The 24,243-nt window shown below is 34.7% G+C and overlaps 1 protein-coding gene and 1 pseudogene across 1 annotated transcript in view; both read right to left on the bottom strand.

Moving 5' to 3' along the window:
- LOC131432116 (uncharacterized) overlaps nt 1–24,243 on the bottom strand; it is a 66,564-nt gene that overhangs the window by 29,536 nt on the left and 12,785 nt on the right. The gene's annotated exons all lie outside the window — the stretch shown is intronic.
- LOC131433359 (U2 spliceosomal RNA) lies at nt 18,570–18,783 on the bottom strand (annotated as a pseudogene).

The raw sequence follows: 24,243 nt of genomic DNA, 5'->3' as shown, positions 1-24,243 counted from the left end.
ACTAGTTATAGTGTTATAAATTTAGTTTTAACTGTTAGTTTTAATTGTAGTGTTAGGCTTAAATGTATCTGTTGGATTATTGTAATCTGTTGATACAAATGAGGAGGAGGTTTTATGCCTGCTGGAAAGAGAGATTGCCAAATTTCATCTCCATCGGGCTTTTCCCTGCTCCAAATAAATAAATAAATAAAGAACATGTTTGTACAGGTGAGTTTTATGTGATTATAAGAAATTTTTTTCCGCTACCGGAGCTCTTATTTGGATGAAATTGAGGAGTTTCGTATGAGATCATGAAATCTTTCATTTATACCTAAGTTTGTGAAAATAATTCAAGCTATGGCTAAGGAAAGTTTTGACCACTATTTGCGATGCTTTCGGATGCGGAAACCGGTGGTCCAATATAGCCGGAGATTGATTAGAATTGATTTGAGTGCTGCTCCAAATATAATAAAAGAAAAGATAAGAGAAAAGCAAAGAATTCAAAATTTATTCCGTGTTTTGTATCACCGCTCCATAGACCTGTTTGAAATTTCTTTTCATCCTGTAATTCTGCAACCGGAAGTTGGATTTGGATGAGTGAGAGAATGAAATTTAGTCCACGAATTGTTTCAATTTGCTCTGAGGAAAGTGAGTAAATAATTCGAAATTTAATTTATTTTCACTTATCACAATTATTACGGAAGCAGGATCCGGATAAAATTCAAGAACTTTGTAAGTGTCCAGAAATCTAAGTTCATGAAAATCGGTTATTTCCGAAACAAGTTAGTGCAATAAAACACACATACACAGACATACATTTTGCGTAATCGACGAATTGACTCGAATGGTATATGTGACGCGTAGATTTTCACAGTGATTACTAAGCCTATTCTCCATAAGAATTATTGGAATAGTTCGTGAAATTCAAAAGACCGAAGAAAGTCGAAACCTAAAAAATTCCGCATAATTGAAATATGTAATGTAATGCTGAATACATGGCCGCTCTCAAGATTTGCAAAATCGTTGAAGTTGGATTGTTGTGACCCTGCGCGGAGCCGATGTTGGGTGATTCTGAAAGTATTTTCTTGTTGTTCTCACTGGGTTGTGGAAACGCCGAACAAAATAGAAACAATCGGACCATACGAAAATGATAAATTTCGTTTTATGAGCTTCTTGAAAAAATTCATTTCTGAAATATTGTATATTGAAAGTTATCCAGTAACCCAGAAGAAATATTATCATAAACAAGAAGTAATCACGAGTAATTCAGATCAATTCAGAGTAATCAGATAAATTTAAAAGTAATCGAGTAATCCAGAAGTAATCAGGGTAATAATGTAAATAATCGAAGTAATCCATTTCGAGACTGATAAGTAATCCAAGCTGTTGGAAACCCTTGCAGTTATAAATCCGCCCGCAACCTTCTTCAATTCGGGGAAATCGCTCTGCCAACTGAACTGCTGTGGATGTTATGATACACAACGCAGAAGACTTCCTGCTAGAAAAGACCTTGATCCCCTGTGATCCAATTTCGTACCCAGAAACTTTATTGCTTTACCAGTCCATCTCAATTTATTTCTCCGGTTGAGCAATGATATGGGAGGTAGATCTTACTCTAACTGATGATTTTCGTATATGAGATGACTAATGGAGCCGTTGCTTTAAATCCACATAAATTTTCATATATCAAATTCTGAATTGGGTCGCAGTTCTAGTCAAGTTCAACTATTCGTTGAAAATTAACTATTGAATTGTTCCCAGCATTAGCTTTAGAGAGTCTGAAAAAGCTTGGTAAGATCGAACAGAAATTATTGATACACCAGAAAATCTCCAATTGCACCAGTTATTACAGTAGTGGCATCAATACTTTCAAATAATTAGTGACTCCTGATGTGATTCTATTATTTAGCCGACTGCAATCTCGTGTTAACTTCCGGGATCATTCCTAAGCGCTGTTCAGTTGAGAGATCCTTGCAACATAACTCCAACAGCTCGCAAACGAAAAGTTCTTTGTTAAAGTTTCGCCCTCCTCTCTGAATACGAGCTGGTACCCGATATCTCGACGATGATGCTAAACTCCGATCCCGAGCAGACGTAAATTAATGATAATTCGCCAACATTCGACCTACTTGGGGCACTCCGGAATGCCGCAAATTTTCCACCCAATCGGGCAAAAGCTCGATTATCCTCCGAGTGCCGGCTCCGCGTGAATCTCGGAGCCAAAACGCAGCGAACGACGACGGCCAAAGTTGGGCAAGCTGTTTAAAGCAGATTACGAAAATTTCCCAAACCAGTCAAGTTCCCGCTGCTGTCGAGCTGCCGGTCGGTTTAACGTGCCCGGAGAAGAACCCCCTTACTGGAACCGGCAGTGGCAGCATATGTTAGTGAGCTAAAATATTTAAGTCCTAAATAATCCCTACAAGTTTTCGATGCGATAGTTTCTGTTTGGTGCAAAATAGTTCCCGTATGTTTTGCTGTTGGTTCCAGTGTCGCAGCGGCCGGTTTTCATTCTTCTGCTCCAGCCAAATAAATGCCACCCCCGCAAAATGAACCGTTCCCCCGCTTTTTGCGTATGTCTGTTTGTTTGCACAATTTTACACCCTGCTTGTTGTCAGTCGGTATTTGTTTATCGATCGATTGCTGCAGCTGGGCTTGCCAAACGGTTTTCGGTTTTGCCCGGAGACCAGCACTAATCTGCAAATTTACGACAATCCGGTGGCAGTTATTTTTTTTGTTGTCACGTTCCAACCACCCCCTTCCGGAAACCGACTGGTTTTGCGACACTGGAACACTTCAATATTGTCCTCACCTAGGTGGTATTTAGTCGTCTACCTGAGCACCCACTGAGCACCGATCGTTCCCCGTTTGGTTGTTGTATGAAAATTGAATAAATTGAGATTAAATATTCGGAAACAAAAAAAAAAAGACACTGACGTTAATGCCTGTGTAATGACTTTCCAAGTGTCCGACGAGCAGCAGTCCACCGGGTGGTGTTGGTCGATGGTTCTCGCTCTGCCGGCTTAACACGTCCACTTTGGCTTAGGGCTCACTTTTTTCACTCATTTCACACTGACCTGCCTGCCTGTCGCTTTTCCTCCTGCGCGGTACAGTTTATTCCTGCTGATCCCTAAATGGACACGACTGGAATGGGACTGGCAGCTGCTCAGGGGTCGGTGGCGCATTCTATCGAAATAATTCTAGGTCGAGCCCCGGTCCCGGTTTTCCGGTGGTGCCAGGCGCAAAGGTATCGGGAAGGCATGAACTTTATAGTGCGGAAATTGTTTCGATTTCAGCTTGTTTATTTTTCACACAGTGCCGAAAGAAAAATAATTGCAATTCGAGAAATAAATTTAGGTTTCAGTCGGATTAGCTGAAATTTACCATCAAATAATGACATTAATTGATTTCATTGATGTTGTCTCAAGTTGCAAAATTTTCCAGGAACTGTCTATTATTTTTTTTGCTGCCACTGTTGTTGGCATTTCACGCATGTAAGCACCTCACCAAACTACATGTTTCTGCGGTGCGAAAGAAATTGGTGAACCTATGTTTACTGTTCGGGTTTATGTTTGTGTGTGTGTGTGTGGGAGGAATGTGTGTGTGTAAATCGCAAAACAAACTCATTGTGGTCTATGCTCATGGCGTGGAATCCTAAGATTTAGTTACACCACAACATACTCTGAATTCTGTTTGTTTTCCGACGGATTTAGTTGCGGCGGATTTATGTTCAACGGTTTGAGGCGGTCGAGGCCGAGGTTGGTTTTTAGTTGGTGTATTTCCATTCTGGTAACAACACGCCCAGACAGCGCGAATAACAAAGCAGGCTTCGGAGTCGGAGAGCGTCGTTTGCTTTCGACCGTCCGCCATAAGCCGTCTGTTTTTGCACATTGTTTATAGCTTTGAGTTATTTATTTGACGCGCCGAAGATGATTTAAGTCGTCGAATAAACAAGCTTGCTTTGATTGCTGGATCATTCCCTCTAGGAGCAAGATTAAAACTGTTAAAGTTCTACTTCATTCGAGTTGGATTTTGAAAAGTTTTTGTTGGTAAGGCACATTAGGAATGTGTTCGGTTTCGTACAGATGTTGGTATCTTATATTGTCTACTAGTGAAGCAATGGAAGGAATTTTAAGTAGAGTCATGTGTAGGGCTACCAGTTCGGATGCATTTCTAGCCCGACAGTAATTTTACTTCCAGAAAACAAATGAAATGATGAAGAAAAGCATCATTTTTGCGATTTTTTTTTCAGAGCTATCGTTAAACAACATAAACTCTAACGTTTTGCATAATACAAAGCATCATTCGAACAATATTTTCTAATTTTTTTGGAAAAAAAATTTTGAGAAATAAGTCAGTGAAGAGGTGTTTTTGAGAACGCTTCTTAAAAATCATGATTTGTGGTGTCCACCAGTGCTGTAGTTGCGGTTAGTCACAGTTAGTCAGTGACTAACCAGCTCTTCAAACTGCAACCGAAAAATTTTTTTTTTTGGAAAATTTTGTAATGACTGATTCAAGTAACCTGAAGGGTGCAAAAGAAATAATAATGCAATAGAAAAAGGTGATTGCTCCCAGGGCGCAGGATGAAAGTAATCTTGATTATAGTGAAATATCCTTCTGAGGGCGCAAAACATTATTTATTTTCAATCTAACTAAATAACATCTTGTATGGATAATTTGGAAGGGCGTTTTGGGAATGATTCCAGGGCGCAGATTCACGGTAGGAGAATTGGAAAAGGCGCCCACTTAATTGCTTCCAGGGCGCAGGATGAAAGTAATCTTGATTATAGTAAAATATCCTTCTGAGGGCGCAAATCAATATTTATTTTCAATCTAAATAAATAACATCTTGTATGGATAATTTGGAAGGGCGTTTTGGGAATGATTCCAGGGCGCAGACTCACGGTAGGAGAATTGGAAAAGGCGCCCACATAATTGCTTCCAGGGCGCAGGATGAAAGTAATCTTGATTATAGTAAAATATCCTTCTGAGGGCGCAAATCATCATTTATTTTCAATCTAAATAGATATCATCTTGTAAGGATAATTTGGAAGGGCGCCTTGGAAATGATTCCAGGGCGCAGGATGAAAGTAATCTTGATTATAGTAAAATATCCTTCTGAGGGCGCAAATCAATATTTATTTTCAATCTAAATAAATAACATCTTGTATGGCTAATTTGGAAGTGCGCCTTGAAAATGATTCCAGGGCGCAGACTCACGGTAGTAGAATTGAAAAAGGCGCCAACATAATTGCTTCCAGGGCGCAGGATGAAAGTAATCTTCAATCCAAATAAATAACATCTTGTAATGATAATTTGGAAGAGCGCAATAGGAATTATTCTAGGGCGCAGAATCACGGTAAGAGAATTGAAAAGGGAGCCCATATCATTAATTCCAGGGCGCCGGATTAAAGTATTTTAAATACATTAAATAATTGTAGTGAGGGGACAAATTATAACTTATTTTCCAGCTAAAAAAAATCTTGTAAGGATAATTTGGATGGGCGCCTTAGGAATAGTTCCAGGGCACAGAATCACGGGAGGAAAATGGAAATAGATTTCAGGGCGCATAATGAGAGTATTTTTGAATACATAAAATGATCCCAGTGAGGGCGAAAGATTTTATTTCTTTTCAAGGTTAATAAATAACATCTTGTAAGGACAATTTGGAAGGGCGCACTAGGAATGATTCTAGGGCGCAAAATCACGGTAAGAGAATTGAAAAAGGCGCCCATATAATTAATTCCATGGCGCAGGATGAAAGTAGTTTAAATACATTAAATAATCGTAAGAAGGGGGCACAAATTATTACTTATTTTCAAGCTAAAAAATAACATATCGAAGGATAATTTGGAAGATTGCCTTAGTAATAGTTCCAGGGCGCAGGAAATGGGAAAAGGGCGACCTATACAATAGATTACAGGGCGCAGAATGAAAGTATTTTTGAAAACATTAATTGATCCAACTGAGGGCGCAACTTATTACTTATTTTCAAGCTTAATACATAACATCTTGTAAAGATAATTTGGAAGGGCACCTCAGGAATTATTCCAAGGCGCAGAATCACGATAGGGAAATGAAAGAGTTAAGGATGAAAATATTTTTAAATACATTAAACAATCCTAGTGAGGGCGCAAGTTTTTATTTGTTTTCACGCTAAATAAATAACATCTTGTAAAGATAATTTGGAAGGACGCTTTAGGAATGATTCCAGGGTTCAGGGTGGAAGTATTTTAAAATACATCAAATGATCCAACTGAGGGCGCAAATCACTATCTATTTTCAAGCAAAAAAAATCTTGTACGCCTAATTTGGAAGGATGCCTTAGGAATGTTTTAAGGGCGCAGAATCACGGTAGGAGAATTAAAAAGGGTGCTCTTAACACTTATTCCGGGCGTATGGTGGAAATCTTTTTGAATACTGTATATAATTATACTGAGGCGCAAATCATTATTTATTTTCAAGCTAAATATATAGCATAAGTAAGGAGTGCCTCAGGATTGACATCAGGGTGCAGAACGAATTTTTTTACCTAATACTACAAAGCTTTCAAAAGCATAAATGGAGCGCAAATTATTTCTTTGTTTGTGAGTTCTATAAATAGAATCTCGGGAGGAAGCAATGCACAAGTCAGCTTTGAGCAGTGCTGCCTTAACAACAATTTTTCTAACAGCTATTATATTCAAACATAAAATATACTAGCATTTATAACTGTTTGTAATCTTCATTAACAGCTTTTAATAGTTTTAAGTTGTCTTTATTGAAAAATTGGACAATAATGAGGATTTGAATAAGAAATGATGAATTTCAATAATTTTGAACGAGATGAATTAATATAAATACTGGCATCTTTTCTTAAAACTCAGCCTTGTATAGTGGAAGGTCGGTATAGTAGAATTAATTACCACATGAATTCAACTGATGGGGGTTTCATTAGTATTTTCCAATTTCTTATATGCTTCTGAGATGAGACTTTATGAAATTTTATCATTTTGATTAAAGACCTACTCAATACATAGTGAGGTAGTTCACCATTCGATAACATGAACAAAAGCTTTAAATTCACTTGTGAAGAAGCAAATAACAGCAGACTTCTTTGCCATTTTCATCACGAGGAAGACGGAAAACTTATCCTTATATATAGAAAGCTAACTAATACGGAAAGTATTATACGTTATACTTCTAATCTTTCTCATCAGCATAAAATGGCAGCTTTTCACCATGATTCATTGAATGCATAACCTAGCTCATGGAGAAAATGCGGTAAGAAACGAGAAAAAATACATTCTCGATATTGGAAAGCTTAATTATTATTCGAAGCAATTGATTCAAAAAAATTTTGATAAAAAGAAATACTGTTGAAAAACAATCACTTCCTACTTCAACCCAACCATCAGAAAAATTAAAAATAGTTTTAATAGATTTCAGCCATGATATTAAACATCTGCCCAAAACAAAACTAAAAAGTTTTGGTCTGGATTAATAAGAATAATACTAGTATCTACATAAGACCATAGAGATACTTTGAAAAAATCCGGATCATATAAACAAAGTGCACTTCGGAGAAATTAGATAAAGTTATCATTCCATTAAAATTATATGTTAAACATCTAACCGATGGAAACTAAACGTAGCTGAATGTTTAAGAATACATGTAAATATAAACATTCCAATCTACCATTTATTTAAATGTAACTTATCAAAATGAGTTATCTGTAAGATGTAAAATGATTCCCCTGTACTAGTACAACAGAGATAGCACCGCACTTTCCTCTCACTATTAGTATCTGTGTCTGTTACTATTTCGTGACATTAGTGGGAAATAGTTAGGAAATTTTTAATATTGTAGAAATAAATGGAATTTATTTTCTTAAAAAGCTATCCACTAAGCGCTAAAATAAACATTTTTTTCTGAATTTGATGTGATATTCGTATTTATCGGTTACTCAATTTACTAAGTATTGGTCGCCTTAAAAGTTAAAAAATCAAAATCGAAAGCAGATAAATATTCCTATAATATCGAAAAACATACTGAAATCGAAAAGAGATATGGAATTTCTCTAGTTGATAACAAAACTTATTCTCAGTTTAATTTTACTGCCAAATAACAAAAACAAAATTGAAAAACATAATCAGTTATTGATCTGCTCTGACATTACTGAAAACACCGCGAACTAAGGCTAAAATAGAAGAATGGGCAAAAAATATAACAATCTCATCCGGGAATTTACATTTTAGTGATTTTATTCGCAACAACGAAAAAGAATTCTGTGATGGATTCATAATAACTGGTTTCGAACTTCGGATCTCCCGATTTCAGAATATCTAACTCATTTAACGCTATAGACTATGATAGCCACTTGAAGAAATCATGATTTTTTTTCAATGATATGACAAGCTGTATTAATTCGAAAAGCTGTTTGCTGGTATTTTCTGTCAATGTATACTCGTTTGTGTACAAGACGCGTAGTACGAAATTGCATACATTTAGGCAATTTGACTAAAATGGAAAATAATCAATCGCCAAAATATTGATAATGAACTAGAGTAGACTGGATTATAATATTGTGCCGTGTATACGTTAGCTGTACCCAGCATGTATTAAATGACATTTTTATGAATAAAGTTGTCAGTAGATAGATTCTACCGGCATGAGCTCCATTCGTCGTTGCCATTAGGGTATGAATAGATACTGTATTTCATGGATAGTCAGACGTGCTTTTTGTTTTTCTCATTTTGAGAACTATGCAATAATTGCATCAACCATCTTTTAAAACGAGGTTGTGTTTCATAGGGTATCTGTACCCTAGATCATCTCAGGTTTACCACTAATTTAACATTTTAGGATCATTACTAATAATGATATCTGCTGTCTTTGATTAATACATTGCACTGTGGGGAAAAAGGATGAAAAACGCGACTTTACTCAATAATTTCATAAGATTAGTCTAAGACGAAACGTAAAGAAAAGTTCATAGAAATCTTTGAAAATATTTTCAAAGTAGGTTTATCTTATGTAGAATTGACCGTAGAATCGATTGATGACAATTAGAATAGCCACAAAATTCACTATCATGGCCGTTTTGCCCCAAATTTTTCTTTTTTCCTACCTCACTAACTGTAAAACCCTGAAAAATGTATTCGACTAATGACTCCTGACATTTTTATTAGTATTATAAATAGATTGCTGTTTGTCAGCACGATTGCAAAAAACTGTTTTCTGTCTTACTCCAAATCATTTTCTTCAATCAATTATATTAAACCAAGATAGTTCGATGTTACGCACATAGCCCTACAAATTAATTAACAGGTAGTTTCCATGATCCCATGAATCGTGCAACATCGTTCTACCCCAATTTTCCTTCAAACTTAATTTTAAGTTCAATTCTGATTTACGATCCTGAAGCAGAATCAATGCGACCTAGCCATAGTGGTCCATATTACTTAGAAAACTTCAGTGATCCAAGTGCATACAATGGGAATAACAATACTAGTTCGTTTAATCCGTTTTACTCCAATTAATTCCATAAATCGTACCATTAATTAAACTTTCTTTCGCATTTCAAAAGAAGGCTTACTGCGGTTGATCAAAATCGACTGATATTGTGTAGAATACCATAAAAAGTAGATTACAAATAGATGCAATGACCGCACGAATCATGCTATACCGTGTTACTCCAATTTATCCTATCAATATTGGTGTGAAACGGTATAACATGATTTTAATTTTAAGTTTTTCTAGTTCTTCTTTTTTTTTGACTGATATAATTTTAATCAACCGCAATAAGCCTCCTTTCGGAATGCGATAGAAATTTTAACCAATGATACGATTTATGAAATAAATTGGTGTAAAACGGATTAAAAGGGCTAGTACTACCAATCCTATTGTATGTACTTGGATTTCTGCAGTTTCCTTTGTAATGTGAACCAATATTGATAGATCGTATTGGATCTGGTTCTGGATTGTAGATTAAAAACGGTACAACGAGTTTCCTGCTGTCATTAAAACTATATGCCAATGACTTGTCAGACCTTTTTACATCAGAAACATTCTATTCGGTCTTCTGAAACTTCTTCTGTGATATGTTATATAGTTAAACTTTATTACAATCCAGTACAAAAAGAAGGGTGGGTAATGTCAGAGACATAACTGGATGACTTGAATAGGAATTAAACTGGTACACTCTCGAATATCAGTTAGTGAATCGATTATGTGAATTGAGAAAACTTTCCCCTTCTTTACTAGAGTTTGAAACGATGCACTGCACTCAAGTACGGATTAGTTACATCAAACGTTCTGACATACAGTTCAATATTATGAAATAATTTATATAGTTCTTCATGATAAAAAAGGAGGACGTATACGTTAAACTTTTTTATTCAATACGAAAGATTTTGAAATTTATATTAATGCAAATATAATGAACATTAAAACATGTGACACTACCAAAATCCAAATAAAAAAGTCGAGAAAAAATGCGTAAAATTCATCAAGTAGAATCAATTAAACTGTAAACCTTCACTAAACTGGTTATATTCACTTCTGATTTGCATAGGTATTTCACACGATAAGTATTTCTAATAGTCCTTTAGATAATATTTAAATCCATTAGAAGAGCAGATTTTGCGTAATTTTCCCCATCGTTTTCCACTTATTTTGTTAGAATACAAACGATAAGCAGCAGGATGACGCAATCGATCTGCTTTGAAGGGATTAAATACTGAACGCAATTGATGAAATATCGAACTGAATTCTTGATACTTGAACCTGAGCTGAACGAAATATATCAAGTATTAAGGTTTTATACCTACCCTGGTACGAGAAAAACGTCATGACTTTTCTTTCGTTTATACCAAAAATTTCAGAACACTTTAATTTTTGATTATTTGTGATTATGTCATACAACTGAAAATGTTATCATAAATTGATGATGATATTTCTGATGGCATGTAGTAAAAATTATGTTGATACGTTAGATACAACAAGAGATACTCACGATTAAAAACTTATTACTCTCTCAGAGGGGAAATTTGTAAAAGGCGCCTTTTAGTCGACGACAAAAGGGACCTTGAGGTAAAATGAACATGATAACATTTAGTGCGGTCCTTCTAAGTACGTAGAATCGATTTTACTGACCATTTTACACCAAAAAATGCTTTGTGGTCATGTGCCTCCAAAAAGTCGTAGCGTTTTTGATCCATTTTTCCCTACTGTGCATTGGTTCAAAGAATAAGAAGAAAATATATGCATTCTGCTCCGATTTTCACGTTTTCATAACAGAAGTATGGTTCATTTTCACACTAATTTTGATTGTTAGGGCTGCATTGGCGAAGATATTGGTTCCGAATGCATCATATGTGTGCTGAAGACCGAGTAATCGGATAAATACTGTGATGTCCTGACTAATGAGACGACTATTGGTTCAACTGCTCTATATCATTTGAATTAGTCTAGATGGCAAAATGTTCGTGTAGGTGTGTGTCAAAATATTTGACAAATTTTTCACAATAATTGCTTGGCTAATTTGCATAAATTTCAATTCAAACGAAAAGTATTATAACAGTTTAACTGAAATTTCAATTTAATTTTATCTGAATCTTACAACGGATTTCAATTTCCACGAATATTTTATTTGAAAGTGACAGTGCAAAAATACGCAAAATCAATTTGCAGGTCTTATTAGTTCATGGCTAAATACAATTCGTTGAAACAGCTGTTGCATTCTTTATTCTTTTATTTCTGATAAATTTCCTAACCAAGAAGACTTCCGGATCCGGAAATATAGGGTAAAGTGGGTTAAAAATTTTATACCATCACTGAAAAAAGGGCGAAAATTTTCTAATTCCACCTCAAATTTTCTCCAATTGATAGTTTTTATCAGTAGACGGTCAAACAAACCAATTTCGGTTATTCTTTCAAGAATCGAAGAAAATTATTTTGAAGAATACTACAGTATTATATATGATAGTATGATTGGTATGAGAAAGGCATAATTACACCAGTAGGTGGATTAAAACAGGTTTTTGGAATCGCCATCACCGCAATCACTTTTTCAGAGATGGCCGAACCGATTTTCACTAACTTAGATTCAAATGAAAGGTCTTATGGTCCCATAGCTTGTTATTTAATTTCATCAGGAATTTCGGAGTTACAAGGTAATATGTGAAAATGAAAAACCTAGTGGTGTAATGATGCCTTTTTCATATTACTAATATTTTCAAAAACATGACTAGAAGATTCTGTCAAATTTCTTTTTTTCAAACTTGAATAAAATCAAAAACTTTCTTCGGTATAAACTACCATCACCTTTTCAATTTGTAAACAGTTTTGTCAGATTAACCAAGATCATCTTATTTAAATTAGAAATTAATCTTAAGCACGCAAGATTCATCTGGGGTAGTAGCAGATATCTTAGGCGAGAACGACATAGCAAAAAGTTTCATCGAGTTAATAACAATTGATCGCAGCCTCCACAGTTTCGCTTCTGCATTGATTGACCAATTCTTTCCAGCTTATATATCCCCCACTCTTTCAAAACCATCGTATCCGTTAGGGGAAAGCCAGTAAGCCAGAATAGTGTCTTTTATTTTTAGCAGAAAAAACTGGTGAGTAATGTCAGACATAACTGGATGACGTAAATACGAATAAAACTGATATGCTTTTTCTACATATCTGAATATCGACAATCACACGTACTAGTTGATTTGCAAACTTTCAATGCGTCACTTGCATAATTGTAACAGTAAAGTTTTACGGCAGACCACATGAGAATAATATGACATTAATTACAATAACTTACTTGTCAAACCTGTTTCGAAAACACTAATTGTATAGCGAGTTGATAGAATATCCACAAACCAAAAGCCGTCATCTTGGATTTTATGAATCTTAAAATATATATTATTAATAACAACTTGTCAAGCGCGGAAAAATGCCAGTTGTAATTCCTTATAAAAAGATTTTGGGCCATGAACCGTGGAATTGAAACATATGCTTGATACAGTGAAGAACAATCCGGGACAGCTGCTAGGAATGAATGCTGTCTTCAATCTACAATTTTAAACAAACTAAGATTGAAATAAGTTTTCACAGAATTATCAAAACATGCACTATTTGATGCTTCACGCAAACTAACGTGAAAAACATGTAATGTTGTGAGTGTTGAAAATTATATGGCATGAAATTCAACGATATGAACAAAAAATAAAAACTCATAGAGCAAACAATGGTAACTTCAACCAAGAATCATTAAATGGCAAAGTATGTCCGTTAGTTGACTGAGTCACCCAAGCCGCTGATGAGTAAATGGTTCATACAAATTTATATAGTCCCATTTGCTAACCAAGTTCAAATTACTTCAATTTTTGCGTCATTTGACAATAACAATATCTGACAATTTCTCAGTTCAAAAAAATCTTGTGATTTTACATCTTATAAAATGCACATAAATGGAGCGTCATGTTTTAAACTAATTTATATGCAAGAACATGTAGAATTGTGTGATATGAAAATTACATGGCTTGAAAACGAATGAAATAAAATACAAAATATCGATAGCAACTGCGCGAGACTTGAACAAAAGAAGCATCAGATCTCAAAGCGCTCCAGTTAATCGACTGGGCCACAGAAGCACATATCTGCTCAGTGAATAATTGATACCTCTAAACGCATACAGCGTCACTTGGTAGCCAAGTGCAAAATGCATTAGGAGCTAGTAAAATTCTGCTCGAGTGGAATATTGCGTCAATTGACATATTAAGTTGTTATGAATCGTATCGTTTGTAGAATTGTGTCACCTGTAAAATTTACATTTTTTTTCTGTGTTAATAAAATGTAATCCTAATGCTTACAAAAACAGTGAAAACGGAAATCTGCATTAGACACAATTTTCCATTAAATGTAACATAAATTTTTTATGCAGAGTAAACTTTAAAATAGATAATTCTCCATTTTCTTTCTATCAGTTGTATTTTCCATCATGATTGATTGAAATTAACATGTTTAGCGCGTAAATTTCACTTACTTACACTTACTTACTTTTTGTTACATCTGATTCAATTCAATTTTACAGGTTTCTTCCAAACTGCGAAGTGGTATCGGTCCAAAAAGTGTAGCACAGGTTTAGTGCAATTGGCAATTGGTTTCAGACCATGATCTAATATTCTCAAGTATCATGCATTTGGTGCAATATGCAATTTCAAATGGTTTTTGATGATAGACGGAAACATTAGATCACAAAGCACACCAGATAGTCGACTGAGCCACAGAAGTACATATCTGCTTGGCTGTAAATTAGTAAGAATTATGTCACCTGTAAAATTCATAATTTCTTTCTGTGCAGTTTTGAAGAAGTAGATTTTGAACTCTATCTCAAAATCACACAATCGGAACTATTATTTGAAAGAATAATAAATACAGAAAGTGGAAATCTCAACACCTGGGTACTGAGAAACATTAACATTCAGATTATGATAACACTTATGTCTGTTGCAAATGAGTCTTCATGGTTGATTTGTGTGGCAATTGTAGAGCTTCAGGAAACTTACAAAAGAGTTAAAAATGAGTTATTGAGGAAAATACGGCGCCTCGCTCGCAACAAATAAGTCTGATAATAGAACTATATAACTGTTGTATACAAAAATACGAAGATGAAGAAACAGCAAACCCCGTTAAAAAATCTAACTTCAGTCAATTGCAATGCGCCCCTGTACCACGGAAATCCAGGCGCCCCATCAACAAAGTCAACGACTAACCAATTAAATTTGAACAACTACGGCACTGGTGTCCACTGCATCTCAGCGCAGACTAATTAGAAGTAAACAAATCAAAGCAGCATGGATAGAGTAGATGTTTTTCTAGACCCCAACGTTTCTGTTTGATTTTTTACCTTTGTTATAAATATAAAAAATAGGTATAGAATTCGCTCAAACTTTAGAAAAATTTTCCGAGGCCGGGAAAGGAGGGCCGAATGTCATATACCAATCGATTCAGCTCGACGAACTGAACAAATGTCCGTGTGTGTGTATGTGTGTGTGTCTGTATGTGTGTTGTCAACTAAGAGGTCGAGATCTCAGAGATGGCTGGACCGATTTTGATCAAACTAGTCGCAAATGAAAGGTCTTCCCGTCACCCAGAAAACTATTAAATGGTTTTGAGATTGGATGTTTACTTTTTGAGTTATACAAAGTTTTATGTCAAAATTTTCAGTTTTTCGACAGTATCTGTCACATTTGACCTTGAAAACAGAATATGTTTTCAGGCTTAGATTCCGCACGGTAATAGCTATCCAACAAGCCATAGATTGTTAAAATCCGTCCATTTTTAACGGAGATATCGAAATTTTTGTGTAAGCGACTTTTCTCTCTATTTCAGAAGTAGAAGTTTTGAGCGCTGTACGGCGAAGAAATGCTTGGGAGCAACGTAAAACTCGATTTTTTATACTGTTACATACAATTGTTCCTAAGTACCAAAAAGACTGTGTACAGCATCCTTTTTCATGACAATTTGCCTCGGGCGGATTTTAGCACGGTTCGTTTGTGGCAACATAATCGTTCGAATATGGCATATGTAAACCAGATGATATCACACGGAAAGACCGAAATCAGCATTTTGGCGAAAAAATTAGTTGATTTTCTGATTTTAGTTAGTTATTTTTTGAGACTTGATTTCCATTCAACTAATTTTTTAGTTGCATTAGAGAAATAAAACGTTGTTTTCAACTAACATAAATGGTTGAATTGGCTTCGGCAATTTGCAGCTATGTGGCGCACTGTCGCCGAAAAAAACGTTAACATCGTAATGACTACTAGCAACTAGATGGCACTCTACTACCGAAAAATATTTCAGTCGCGGTAGTCTTTTCTATATAGGCAGGTATAAATACGATGTTGTATTGGAGAAAAAGACATAAGCGAAACATAAACTGCTTTTTGAAAATTTTTCTTCTAAATCGCTGCTTTCTTCATTCGACTTCGCAAAATCGACTCTCTCACTGAAAACTTTGAGCACTCGGAAAACAAAAACCGAATACAAGTAATACACCGGACGGCGTAGCCCGGAAAGTTGGAAGATACAAAAAACATCATTTGACATATACAATTAGAGTGCAACATTCGAAACTCACTTCACTGTTCCGCGTAAAAACATTATTTCGCACAATCGCTTCAAATGCGCACAAATTCTGAATAAATACACTTTTCACTAAGTGTTTACGTCATTTTTACAAATCGAACCAGAAATTTATATATGGATATATCGTAACACATGCGGAAAACATCAAAACAATTTGCAAGCAGTTTCAACAAGACTGTCCTTTTTAGCTTTTTAATGGATTGTTTTGCTTTGACACTTCTCATGGGTTTTTGACTAATAAACTTGTTAATTAAACCAATTTCATTTTTGTGTTCTTTGTGCTGTCCTTCAGTACTGATGGTGATAGAAAATAGAAACAAATTTTCTGATTTTAATAACAAATTAGTTGTCAATGAGAATTTCGTGTTGGATTGAAATATTGCTGGTTTTTGTCCAGGATATTCGCCAACTAAACAAAGTCTCTAAAAATAAGAGTTTTTTTCCAGTAAAGTAAATTCTCAATTTTAACTAATTTCATAGTTATTTTGGAAATTTTGTTATTAAAATCAACTAATTCAAAAACAGTAATACGAATTAGGCACAGAGCTAATTTCGGTCGTTCCGTGCAGCATTTTCGAGTTGGAAGTAATTCCATAATTATATTGATTTAAACTACTTACAGCAATAAATGCTGGAAGAACATGACTTCAATATACCATACGACTCAGTTCGTCGAGATCAGCAAATGCGTGTGTGACAAATAATTTCACTCAATTTTCTCGGAGATGGCTAAACCGTTTTCTACAAACTCAGATTCATATGAAAAGTCGTATACTCCCAAACAAGGTTCCTGAATTACGTTTGGATCTGACTTCTGATTGCGGAACCACAGGACGATATGTGAAACGCAATTAAAATAATTCAATTCATTTTTCTCGTAGATGGCTGAACCGATCTAAGATTCAAATGAAATCTAAGAATCATCTATGATTCAAATGAGAGGTCTTAAAATCCTATAAAACATCTTACTTTTTAGTCAGATCCGACTTCTGGTTTAGGAGATACAGGGTGATTAGCATAAAAATGTCCATTAGGTCTATCGGGTTTGTAGATTTGAATAGTCGGGTTTGCAGATTTTGATAGTCGAATAACAAATAAATTTATTTCAGTTTAAGCGGTATTGGTTTTTGGATTCGGAATGTACCCCCAAATTTTAATTCGCACTACAATGTCTCAAAGATGTCTACACCGATTTTAAAATTCCGGTACCAGTATCGAATCGTTTCTCAAAGCTCAATCATTTTCTCAAAAAGGCCAAATCGAACTTAAAAAAAAAACTTAAGACTTAAGGTCCCATACAAAATTGGTGAATTTTATCCGATTCTGGAATTACAGATGATGACTTTTTAAAATTCATACCGATATAGAAGATGTAAATTGTTTGGCGTATTAATTTATGGCCATTCGAATCATTTTGGGTTATGCTAGTTCCTGAATACCGGCTCTGGAAGTACCATAAATAATGACGAAAAACTCTAAAGTGGAACTAACTTCGACATCTCATGAAATATTCAATCGATTGTCACACGTTAAGATTGAAATTCGATGCGATTTGCAGTTTCAACATTACAGGGTAATGAGTGATTAAAATCTCAATTTGCCGTTTAAAACGACGATAATTAAAATAATGTCATGAGAACTAAAACACCCAAGAATATCCATGCAAAAAACACATGCGGAGTGATAAAAAAGGTATCATCTCACTTCTAGGTGGATTAATCACGTTTTTTTGTTTTGAGTTTTCCACCATTTTGTAGCTGTAGGTTTTACACCTTCCCAAAGTAAAAAAAAATGAAAAGGAAAACGTTTTTAAACGACGATGGACACGGACTTTCAAAATCTGCTTTCGAGAAAAACGCATTTAAAGGTTTTTGTCTATAAAATCGAAGAAAACAATTTATTACTCTAGGGAACAAACCATCATATTTTTCCTTTTGTATTTTGTTATAATGAAACATTTTAAGAATGTTTTCTCAAGTTTTTAAGACAATTGAAGCAGAAATCTTGGGCCTGTGCACCGAAGCCTATAACTTGCTGAGTTTTGCTCCGATAGGTTTGAAAATTTCACCAAATATTCTTGAAATGTTTTACTATAAGAAAATACAAAGAAAAAAATAAATGATTTTTCAAAAGTGTAAGACCCTTAAAAGCAAAAGTGTAAACCTCTGAAAAGCAAACCGGAGCTCTTCTATGGCCTACGCACTTAAAATCCACGCCTAAAATCGTGTAAATTTACGTCTTTTGGGTCCGATATAAACGAGCGTAAAAAATGACTCATTTTTACAGTAAACTTGACAAGTATTAAGAGCTGAAACACGTTAATTTAAACGTCTGCTAGAAAAATGGGATATGTTTGAAACATACTTAAATAATTCTTGTACAATTCAGTCATTTTACGAATTACGTCTGTATGAATTGAGTCATAGTAAATTTTCGTCACTTGTAAATTTCATAACTTCTTATTGTGTATGTCCTAAAATTGTACCGGCTGTTACCGGTAGAAGAAACCATGTGAACAATCTTTATTTTGAGTACACACTTAGAAAAATTTACATCTTCATAGATGCACATAAAAGGAGCGTCGCGATTCACTTATATTCACAATTCAAAGCAGATGTTAAGCTGATAAGAACAGATACTACACTTTGATCTTAGCCTTTAGGCCGAGAAGCAATACAATTCAAAGCATGTAAAGATAAGTTACCCTCTGAGAGAGTGATAAGTTTTTGATCGTGAATGACTCTTGTTGTATCTAACGATTCAACATAATTTTTGCTACACGCCATCGGAAATATGATCACAATTTTATGATAAAATTGTCAGTTGTGTGACATAATCTCAAATAATTCAAAATTAAACTTTTCTGAAATGTTTGGGATAAATGACGCGTTTGCCTTGCTCGTATTTTTAAAGCTCATAGCTCAGTGATCTGTAGAAGGATTTATATAATCTAACTACCACTAGAATCGAAATTTTTCAACTTAAACGTGTACAGCAAAAGCATTGAAGCATTTCAATAGTACACTATTGAAAAATCTGTCTCATTCGACCCATGTCAACACCAGTCAATCAGAACGCGTTCTGAGGAAAAGAACAAAATATCTGCTGCTGTACAACAAATCGTTCGAGAAAAATATTCCGAAAAGTGTTGAATATCGTAGTGAGTTGCACAATTTGGTCCTTCTGAAAGGCAGGAATAAATCCCGTACAGCACCCTAATAGTTTCATTCAATGAAATGCAAATTCGAAATGAAATAATCGACATTAAAATTCTGTATGCGGCTATTTTTATAGCTGTTAGGGCCGCCCATTAGTGAAAAAGCTACCAACGAAATCAGGTAAAAACAAGCTTCTCAACAAAAATTGGATCAGTTTGGATTCTATCGCCACTGCGAGCAGATGTATTTTGTGTCGTTTGCAAAGCTAGTTTCGCTTCCGACAAGAGCGATTACGTCACAGCTGCCAGTCATTTGCATGGATAAAAAAGCAACGGTGGAGAGCATTACACAAAATCAGCCGTTCTAATGGCTCTAAAAGTTTTCTGAAGAACTATTAGGATTTGTTGTTCGCAAATCGAAAGGAAATATCCTCAGTTTAGTGCAAATCTAGAACAGTTTGGTTAGATTTTTGAACTTTTCGCTGTGTGAAATTCACAGTAATCGAGATCAAGTGAAGCCTCCTTTGTTTTTGCGAATAATGTGGAAAAGGGAAATGCTTGCATAATTCATACAATTGATCAACTAATTTATATTCGGAAGTGTTAAGGAACATGTCAGTTGTTTTCGTATTCACGACATCCAGTTATGTGTCTGACATTACCCACCCGCCTTTTAATTATCATTATTATCCTATTCCCCACATAAGGGATTTTCAGAAAGATTTATAACCCGAAATTCAACATCTTGGATTTACAGATACGAGAATTTGAAAAGGCTTCAAACATTATTTTCCGGGTTCTGCTCATCAAACAGTTTCAGAAAACATCGATATAGTAATGATTTCCAAAAAAACATTGTGTGCCCGGAAGATGTCAATTATAATTTTGACACGACTCTAAATATAATTTTCGAAAAGTTAATGCTAATCGTTAAATCTGTCACAAAAACACTGTATATATTTTTTATATTAGACAGATGAGTTTTATATTAGACAGATGAGTTTGATTCGTGACGTGATTTTTTTTTTCTTTTGACACTATCATCATATTTTTAGGTTATGTAAAGGCTTTCTAGTCAAGATCCTTTTTTATTCTGTCCTCTATCTCTTTGCTATTATTCATCATCGTTATAGATACTCATATAAGTGCACTTTCATATGATTCCTACTCATTTGTTTCTCACACAAAAATGTGAATTATGAATCAGAACTAATTGGCTCAAGTGGCACGTTCCCCTAGTTATTTGGAGATTTGTGCATACTCATTCGTTTCTCATACCAAAATATGACAGTAGTATAAAAAAATTTAACTGATATTTGTAGATTGAATTATGTACAATGTTAACTTTTACTTTGATAATCCAATCTGCGCGCTACTCTATTGCCTTAGAAGCAGTGTAGTTTATTTATTTGTTTATTTATTACTGTTGTATTTTTCATCGGACACAAAACCTACATGGAAATAAATGGGAAAAAAGAACTCACTGAGGCCGTATGAATGAAACGTAGCAACATATGGATCACGTTCCAGTCAAAAGCAGAGACTTTACTACACAACAACTTTCAAGCATGTAATATTTGCTACAATTTTTCGGTAGGTAGCTCCAGAGTAGAAAAATTAAATAAGGTGGCATTTTTGCAGCAGTAAGTACGTTTCTTGCTTTGTGCATACTTATTTCAGCTATTCCGGCTCCGAGTCGATACGGCATGCAATAAATGCTCAAATTCGAAGGTAGCATTAACTACATGTTCGAACTTGTTTTTTTATTCATATCAAATGCGTTTCACTCTGTGGACTTTGTTTTTGAGAAGATACTACAAACAACAGAGTTTACTACATTTTATTCATACGGGCCATTGAGTCAAACATTTCATAATTTTGGATACATATTATCATGGCCATCTTTGAAAAAATCAAAATCTAAAAAAAATGTCAGTTACACGAATCCACTGTGAAACACTTTTTTTGTTGTTGTTTTGATTGTAGATTTTCAGCGAAACGTACGGCGTCGTGCTCATGAAAAATATGAATCGATACCGAACTACTTACTTTGTTTATTTGAATTTCTGTACCTTTCTTTGCATTGGGATTCATTTTCTGTTTTAGCATATCTTAAAAGTTAGATTATTTAAGTCTACCTTGACAACGCTTTGAATCAATGGTGTTTGAATTGATTGAACCATCATTTTCTTCTGTATTGAAATTTTCCTATCGTTCACAACACTATCTCAATTGAGACAAGTTATTAATTGATTACTATTTATTATCACTGAAGCCCAACTGAAAGTGGCTTACGACTGTATCGAAACTAAAGAGGAAAATGAAAGCAATCGTTTTACTTTGCATTATTCTTTCACCTTTCATGAATCGAAGCAAATTCACTTCGGCAGCAGTTTGCGAGTGGGGGCTGCAAAGGAGTTTCCGATGGTTGGGGAAAAAATAGACTTGTTCTTTTTGAGCTTTCTTATAAGCCTTTTCCAGGCAGTTTGGCATTCTATTTTGATCAATTTTGCTATCAATTATTCCAAAAAAAGCAATCCTAAAAATGAACGGTTCGTTTTTACCGTATTTGTTGCTTTTTATACTTTAGTCAAGGATTTTTGTGGAAAACAAATTGCGGCTCAATTTCTGAACTTCTGAACTCGGATTGATTGCAGCAGAAAGGAACGTAATAAATTCGGTAAAGAGCTCAAGTATCTTCTGGATAATTTTTGGCTATTGTCGTTTATTTTGTTCAATTTACTGACGTCATGCTTGGTTATTTTTTGCTTGTCGGTAGTGGCATGCTCAACACTAATAAATAATTCCTGGTATTGATTTTTCCGATCGGTCAGGCTTCGATTAAATACAATAGCATTAATGTGCTGATGTATGAGCGGTCTATTTGCACGAAAAAAAAAACAACACAACATAATAAGTCATGAAGCGATTTGGATAGTGATCTGCGTCCGATTACTGTTCGGTTTGAAAAATTCAGTTTTCCGGAAAATAATAAGGTGGCATCTTTTCATCATATATCACATATCGAAACAAATTATTAACGCTTTTGCGTCGTGCAATTCGATACTATGTTATTCTTCGCATGATATTAATTGCTTGATTTCATTGTTTTTTTTTTTTTTTTGACAAAGAGAACTAGGAACCTCTTCCATTCAAACAAGCATATATGAGCCAGTCCACTCTAGTTTAGAAAATCAATCGATTCAGTAAACTCTATGTTAAAGTCAATGTATAGGATGAACATCGGTAGGCAAATGGTACGTAAATTACACGGTTCAAGTTTAGAATTGAAGTTCGGCAACCTTTCCAAAACGGTGTATGGCCAATGGATTCAAATCACGCCTCACATAAGCAATTACGAAGAGACATAATGACTCTTTTAGGAAACGAACTTTCGGACACGTTTCCCTTCCCATTTTGTAAGTGTGAATACATTACTCAAGTACCAATTTTAGATTCTTTGGATTTTTTGCGACGTGAGAGTAATATTGCAAATTGAATGCGTTAAGAAATAATGTAGATAATAAAACGAAGCCTTGATTATTCTCAGTTTTCTTTAAGTAATAAGTTTCTTGAGTGTTTGTAAACTGATAAACATGCAGCGTGCTTTATATGACGGCAGTGGAAATGCGGTCCAGTTTAGTCTTCGAAGCGTGTACAAAACAAACGGTTTGTGAACTGATTCTACGCGCTCGCCATTTAAGATAGTATAAGGATTCCATACTACGCCACAAGATATCTGAGTTGATCCAACGTTCGTGATATGTACTGATTTAACAGTTTACGGAAATTATTGCCGAGTCGCTTGATAAATCCTAGTAAACTGTACTGCTACTGTATTGTTCGACAAACGTGAGTTCATAGTCTAAACTTATGCACATATCTCGCACAGTTTTATGTTGTTGTACTAATTGACTCCTCAAATATCGCTCTCTGATACTTATAATGGCTGCCATTTGCATAAGTTTTTCCAACGATCCACTATCGTGACAAACCGTTCGAATATTTTCTGGTAGGGCGAAGATATTAACCAAAAATCAAAAACAAAGTTTGTTTAGCACGAGTACCGGCAAAAATTCTTCAAAATACCAGTTGCTCTTCGTATTGCGATAGGCTCAACTATACCCATTTTTTTAATATTTAGAGATTTTCCTCTACTTATGTTATTGATTTAATATTGTTGTCTGGGAAAATGTGTGGAAATTTTCAAACGTTTTTGTTTTTCTTTGTTGAATCACAACGAATACGGTAACCGATATGAAATCATTACTTAACTTTGACTTGTAGTGTATCACATTTTCATTTGACCGAAAAGCGAAAAGTTACGTTGGAACTTAGTGGGATCGGATGTGAATTCGTGACAATATTTTGAAATCATTGTCAGCTTGCGGCCATAATGCAGCATAGGATTTTTTTTCTTTTTTTGTGAATCAGTTACAGGTGATACTTGGGTAGTGACATATTGGAGATCAGTTAAAAACTAGTTGTCGTTTCGCTTCAAGGACATACTAGCATAACTGATCTTAACGCAACAGGAAAATAACTTTAACAATGTAAATGATATATAAATTATTAAATTTTTAAACCTTATAAATGCTTGAAAATTATCCATGTAGGCTAAATGAACATTTGTTGCAAATCCCACCCTTAAGAAAATGATCAAATTGTTCAGACCGATTCCTAATCCATAAATTGCTGTCTTTGATTATATGGTAAAACATCGAAGAAAAATTTAGAAGTTTATTATTTTATTTCATAGAGCATGTTTCAGAGAAATATAATATTTCTATAATCTTCTGGAAACGCCACAAAGCTTTTGCGGTATTCAAACCATGTAGCCTATTATAAAAATGTGTTTATATTGCAAGTTCGATTCTTGAATGTATTCAGAACATCTTGTTTTGAAAGTTGTTTTATTGAAATTTCGATTGAGGATTCCGGCATAAATGTGAAGTAGTCACGGTCTCGATAGGTTTGA

The sequence above is a fragment of the Malaya genurostris genome, chromosome 2 (assembly GCF_030247185.1).
Source record: "Malaya genurostris strain Urasoe2022 chromosome 2, Malgen_1.1, whole genome shotgun sequence".
In the NCBI taxonomy this organism is placed as follows: domain Eukaryota; kingdom Metazoa; phylum Arthropoda; class Insecta; order Diptera; family Culicidae; genus Malaya; species Malaya genurostris.
This window is presented reverse-complemented; position numbering and strand designations above follow the sequence as displayed.